Source organism: Boleophthalmus pectinirostris, unplaced genomic scaffold (assembly GCF_026225935.1).
Source record: "Boleophthalmus pectinirostris isolate CB_2022bp ecotype Guang Dong unplaced genomic scaffold, ASM2622593v1 HiC_scaffold_12, whole genome shotgun sequence".
Classification (NCBI taxonomy): Eukaryota; Metazoa; Chordata; class Actinopteri; order Gobiiformes; family Gobiidae; genus Boleophthalmus; species Boleophthalmus pectinirostris.
In genome coordinates this window covers 10,378,406-10,385,396 of record NW_026571018.1, presented here as the reverse complement: position 1 = coordinate 10,385,396, position 6,991 = coordinate 10,378,406, and positions in this window count along the sequence as shown.

Genomic DNA, 6,991 nt, shown 5'->3' with positions numbered 1-6,991 from the left:
TTATGTTAAGTCTAAAAAGCATGTTTAAAACTCTAAATCTGGTGAAATGCATGTGTTCCAAAGGCTCCTGGACTCTTCCCTGGAGGTGCTCATGTCCCACCAGGAGGAGTCCTCGGGGAAAATCCAGGACACACTGGAGGGACTCTGTCTCTGTGGCCTTGAAACGACTTGGGGTCCACCTGGAAGAGCTGGACGAAGTGTCTGAGGAGATTGAAGTCTCGGGGCGAAATGGGTGAATGAATGGAGTATTACAGTGAGATTTTGGACTCTTTTTTTTTTTTTTTTTTTTTTACTCAAATCAGATGCTAATTGATACTAATATTGGAATCAAAACTAGAACTAATTTGAGAGATGTTTTTGAGGAAGTAAAGTTCATTTTGTGTAATTTAGGGCCTTTAACGCCGCTGCAGACGTATTTTTGGCCGTTGCATTTTACGTCAAGGAAACTGCGTGTGTGTGATTGTGCGTGTGTGTGTAAACTCTGACACATCCAAACACAAAACAGCCTTTGAATCAGAGAAACACAGATTTATTCATGACAGAAATATCCAGGGCACATTGAACAGCGGAATATTGGACAAAAATAAAATGTTTGAGGAGCAGTTACTGGAAATGTGCAGATGTAGACGATATCTGTGTTTGTGAAGCGAACGGCACAGACGACACACACTTCTCTCTTCTCTGTCCTTGTTCTCCTCCTCTCTCCTCCTCTTTCCTCCACTTTCCTCTTCTTTCCTCCTCCTCTCTCCTTCTCTTTCTCCTCCTCTCTCTTCATCTCTCCTCCTCTTTCCTCCTCACTCCTCGACTCTCCTCTCTCCTCCACTTCTCTTTTCCTCTCTCCTCTTCTCTCCACCTCCTTCCTCCTCTCTATCTCCCTCTTTCCTCAACTCTCCTCATCTCTCCTCCTCTTTCTCCTCCTCTCTCCTCCTCTCTTCTCCTCTCTCTTCCTCTCTCCTCTCTCTCTCCTCTTTCCTCTCTCTCCTCCTCTCTCTCTCTCTCTCTCTCTCATCTCTCATCTCTCCTCCTCTCTCCTCCTTTTTCCTCTTTCCTCCTTTCTCCTCTCTCCTCCTCATCTCTCCTTCTCTTTCTCCTCATCTCTCCTCCTCTCTCCTCATCTCTCCTCTCCTCATCTGTCCTCATCTCTCCTCTCCTCGACTCTCATCTCTCCTCATCACTCCTCCTCTCTTCTCCTCTCTCCTCATCTTTCCTCCTCTCTCTTCCTCTTTCCTTATCTCTCCTCCTCTTTCCTTCTCTCTCCTCTTCATCTCTTCATCTCTCCTAATCTGTTCTCATCCCTCCACTCTCCTCTTCTCTCCTCCTCTTTCCTCCTCTCCTCCTCTTTCACCTATCTCCTCTTCTTCTCTTCACCTCTCTCCTCATCTCTCCTCCTTTCTCTTCCCTCTCCTCCTTTTTCTACTCCTCTTTCCTTCACTTTCCTCCTCTCTCCTCTTTAATTCTCTCCTCCTCTTCTCTCCTCATCTCTCTCCTCTCTCCTCCTCTCTCTCCTCCTTTCCTTCTCTCATCTCCTTCTCTCTCCTCTGCCCTCCTCCTCCTCTCTCCTCCTCTTTCTCCTACTCTCTCTTCATCTCTCCTCCTCTTTCCTCCCTCCTCTCCTCCTCTTTCTCCTCCTCCTCTCTCCTCCTCTCCCCTCCTTTCTCCACCTCTCTCCCTCCTCACTCCTCTTCTCTCCTCCACTTTTCTCCCCTTTCCTCCTCTCTTCTCATCTCTCCTCCTCTTTCCTCCTAATCTCTCCTCCTTTCTCCCCCCTCCTTTTTCTGCTCCTCTTTCCTCCACTTTCCTCCTCTCTCCTCATTCTTTCTCTCCTCTTCTCTCCTCCTCTTTCCTCCTCCTCTCTTTCTACTCCTCTCTCTTCATCTCTCCTTCACTTTCCTCCTCTCTCCCCCCCTCTTTTCTCCCTCCTCTCCTCCTCTCTCCTCCTCTTTATTCTCCTCTTCTCTCCACCTCTCTCCTCATCTCTCCTCCTTTCTCTTCTCCCTCCTCCTTTTTCTGCTCCTCTTTCTTCCACTTTCCTACTCTCTCCTCCTCTTTCCTCCTCTCTCTTCCTCTCTTCCACTCTTTTCCTCTTTCCTCCTCTCTCTTCCTCCACTTTCCTCCTCTCTCTTCCTCCACTTTCCTCCTCTCTCCTCCCCTCTTCTCCCTCCTCTTTTCTCCTCTTTCTCCTCCTCCTCTCTCCACCTCTCTCCTCTCTTCTCTCTCTCCTCCCTTCTTTCTACTGGATCATTTCAGATAAATCTTTTGCAGATGTTTTCTTGTTGTGACCCAGTGGAGGATGTTTGGTTTGTTCTGCTTCGTTAGCGCCTCTCAAGGGCTCTTCTCTGATAACACCCCCCTCCCTCCTCTGTGATAACAACAGCCCCCCCCCACCCCCCCCCCCCTCCTCTCCTCCTCTGGGACCAAATACACTTTTTTATTTATTAGTCATGACATAGTGAGAATCAGAGTAAATCAAATATGTTGTGTATCGAGTTGAGTAAAAATATGTGATTTTTCTGACAATCCTTCCAATTATTTGAGATTTACGTTTTAATAACAGTGCATCTTTAAACAGAATCTTGTGTAACTTTTTGTTTTGTTTATCCGTCACCTACTTGTTTCAATGGACATGTCATTGCTCTGCCTGGAACAGAGGAACAGAGTCAAGTTGAGCCCATTTATAGTGCAGATCCCCAGGGCATTTATTCCATTTCCAGACACAAAAATAGAAAAATATTTACAAAAGCCACAAAAGGTTAAAAAACAGGCACTGCAGTCACCTGCGCTCACACAGCACCTCTCCCCAACAAAGGTGAGGCTGGCTTCTTTTATAGGCCTTGTCATAATTGGGTGAACCCAACTTAACAACCAGGTAAGTTCCAATCCCTTTACATTTAATATTTAAAAGTTGCCCGTTGTTGTGCCTGTTTGGAATAAGAACTCAAGTTTTGTCATCCCAAAAATTGGACCACATACTATCACTGGGTTTCTTATCAGCGAAACGTATTATTATGATGAACTGGAAGGAACGTAAACATAAGTGCTTCGACATAGACAATTGGTACAAAGACTTTTTGGATTTAATTTCTATGGAGCAGGCTGCTCAGTTATTGGACACAAAAAAACAAACACAGTGCTGACCTATGAACTGTGGCAAAACCCCATTTGGACAAATCACAGTAAAATATGGACATCAAATTGTTGGACAATGTTAAAAGATATGTGTATGTAAACGCTTGTATAATGTAATTTTGGGGTTGCCAAAAACAAATGAACGAAATATGGGAAGAGAAGAGAAAATATGTAAATGTAAATTTGACTTGACAGCCTTAAAATGTAAACACACACATGCAAACGCTGCATTGAGAAACTCTGTACTACACACACCCTCCACCCTCCCTAATTTTTTATTACTATTATTATTATTATTATTATTATTATTATTATTATTATTATTATTATTATTATTATTTTGGTATGTGTGTTAGTTTTATATTTAGTTAAGTTTGTCTTGTTTGTTGTTTGTTGGGTATCCAATCCCTCAAACTTCATAAATTATAAATAAAAAAAAATATATATATTTAAAAGTTAACTGTCAAAAATAGTGCCAAAAATATTCAATTACGATTAACTATAAAAATATATATCTTTATTTTAAATTAGCAGTGTTTAAGGACCAATTTAAAATACTAAATAGAATCTGTGCTCCCATCCTCCCAACAACATGGTTGACTGCCCCGGAACCTTCTTAAGGTGCTCCGGCTGCCCGGGGACACTTTTGGCCGGAACACCTGAAGCAGACCACACCAGAGGGTAAGTACATTTCATTCTAACTACAATCACTTAAATGCACTTATTTCTTTTACTTACTTCCTTTTCTTTTACAGGTAACTTCACAATCTGCACATCAATCAGTTATTCAATAAACACTTGTTTCTGTTTCTTATTATCTTACCTTTTCACTAGCACTAGGCCCATGTAATGGACTAGCTACATTACAAACTTTAAACAGCTCTACCTTATGTTTATTCAGTTACAGGTGGTTTTATTGCTCAAAAATCCTCGAAAAACAGGCATTCTGACTGTGAGCTGAGTCGCCTCTCCACAGATCTGACCTGTAACTTTGGCTACATCCATATGACAATGATCCTGGATTTTCTTTTTTTTCTTTTTATTTTTTGCAGGTTGAAAAGAATTTGCATCCACACGTGTAGGATCAGTAAATATTCAAGTCAAGTGAGTGAAAATGGTGTAATACATATGCCATAAGTGATGCTGTTGACAGGATACAGCCAGAGCCACTAAGTACACAATACTACAAAGAGGTGATGTTGTAGTATCATGTTGTACTACATAGAAGATGCAACAGTGCAAATGAACTTAGAAGCATCCACAAACTCAGCTCCCTTGTCCACTATGGTTGTTGTTATGCTTGTTACTGGTTGTTGTGTGGGGTTCTCTTCTAGTCAAGTGGCGATGATGGGGTCTCGACATCATTGTTTTCCAAAAGCTGCGGTTTGCTTGTCATGACAACGCAACGCCAACGTTCTCAGATTTCTCCACTCTGGAACCTGTTTTCAAAAAGCACCATTTTCGCCCACCTGAAACACCGGCTCCATGTGGATGAAAGGACAAAACGAATACAAACTTCACCATTTCAACCAAAAAACGTTGCTGTGCGGACACCAACTTGGTCTGGTTTGGTCTTTATGAAAATAGAATGGTTTAATATAATACTGTGAATCATTTCAGATGAAGTAATAACATCTCCATGGAGAAAAGCATTTGACAGATCTTCCACCAGAAAAGTTACACAATGCACTTTTAAAGGTCCTATATTATCCAAAAACTGACTTTTATGAGCTCTAAGTCGTGTTGTAATGTTAACTCGTCAAAAACATACATGGAGTTGTGTTTTCTTTCATTCACACATATTTGAAGAACTCTTTAAGGCTACATTTATATGATGACAGTCTGAGGAGAAGACGCAAAAGTGGCGTCGCGTCTTCACTTTTTATTCCGCGTTTAGACGAGCGTTTTCTGGAAGAAATCTGCATGGATACAGTGACGCAAAAGTGTGTGGAATTCGATTGGATATGCATGCCAGGTTTCTGTGTACTGTATGTATGTGACGTAAACCCGTACGCGAATTGAGCAGATCAGACCAGAGTTTTGCGTCTTTGGCAGTGTAGATGAAAATGCTACAGCTGAGTATATTCAGCTTTTCCATTCTGGAGGGTGGTTTCAGATTTCTGCATTTTTAAGCCCCAAAAATGCCATCACTGTCTAAAACGAAAGGCACTTCTGATAAAATGTTTAGTCGTTTTTGTGTAAAGCGTTCTCGTGTAAAGAGGCGCCTAGTCTGTCTACATCTCCAAAGCTCAAAATGCTCTGTTCCACCTTGTGATGTCATGTAGTTGTAGTTTTCAACTCATTTTACCTTTAGTTCAGTAGAGATCAGAAATTCCAGGGCTGAAATTGTCCAAATGATTCTAGTGAAGGTGTATGGAGTTTAAAAACACAGTGGAGCACTTCCTGTATTGCCACATGACATCATAAGGTGGAACAGAGCATTTTGAGCTCGTGGGAATGAAACAAAACACAACTCTAGGTCTGTTTGTGATGAAGAAACAACATTATAACATAGATAATGACAGCGAATATCTTAAAGTAAATAAAACAAATGAATAAAAATGACTCAAAACCAGATTTATCATTTGGATTTGGACCATCTTGACCTTTGACTCTAGTTGGTTAAAAAAAGCTCAATAAATTGTACATGTAGGCAACAATAGGACTCTCTGTCTGTCTCTCTCCCGTGTTCGGAACAAAACCGCTTCCTCCATCATAAAACACAGCTCTGTAAGAGTCTTTAATGAGTCGCTCGAGGCTCTAACGCTGATATTTGTACGGCTCTGTGGGGCTCTGCGTGCTACACAAACCCCCGTCGTAAACATGTGGAGGGGGGGTTTAATTTCTGCTGTATTTTAGTGACTGTTTGTGTCACTATTAGACAATTCTGACACATTCTGTCTGATACTAAAGGTCCAAAGTCAAATCTTGAGAACTTGGAGGTAACAACTCAAAAAGAATGTTGTTTTCTTCTCAAAATCATACCCGTAGTTTCAGGATTCAGATTAACTTTGAACTTATTACTGGGTATATTATCGATAGTTGTGGCACCCGTAGCGTTTGGTTTCAGTCAAATGAAGCTCACTGAGGCTTTCACTGCAGCAGTTACAAAGAGAGAATATGTCAGTGGAGATGTCATTGCTCTGTCTCAAATGTTCCACAGTGTGACATTAAACTGCTCTACTTTACATTTATTCAATTACAGGTGGTTTTATAGCTCAAAAATACCTAGAAAAACAGAAAAGAGAGAGAGAGACACAGAGAGACACAGAGAGACACAGAGAGACAGAGAGACACAGAGAGAGACAGAGAGGAAGAGACAGACAGAGAGAGACAGAAAGAGACACAGACATAGAGACGGAGACATACACACAGAGTAAAGGAGAGACACACACACACAGAGAAAGAGACAAAAAGAGAAAACAAAAATCAGAGAGAGAGATACACACACAGAGAAATTAATCAATCAAACTTTAGACACATTAATCAAGACATAAAGAGAGACACAATTTCCTGGTCGACCCAGAGCTGGTCGTGCACCACCTCAGAGGAAGTGCGCTCTGCAGGGGGTCTGTGACGCCTGGGGAGAGGTCCCTCGAGGGGATCCTCCTGCACCGAGCGGCCGGAGTTGAATCCCCAGGGCAGACTACACAGACCCTTACCTCTTAACAGTTTCACGTCCTCTTGAACTCTCTTTTCAAAATTCTTTTCAGCTTTCCCTTAAGGTACTTGTCGACTATCAGTCTTGTGCCAGAGTTTGGCCTTAGATGGAGTGTATCACCAAAAAGTAATGAGTGACATAAACAGTTACTTTCCAGAGAGGGTAACTAAAGGCCTGTCCACACAACAATGCTTTTTTGGTTGA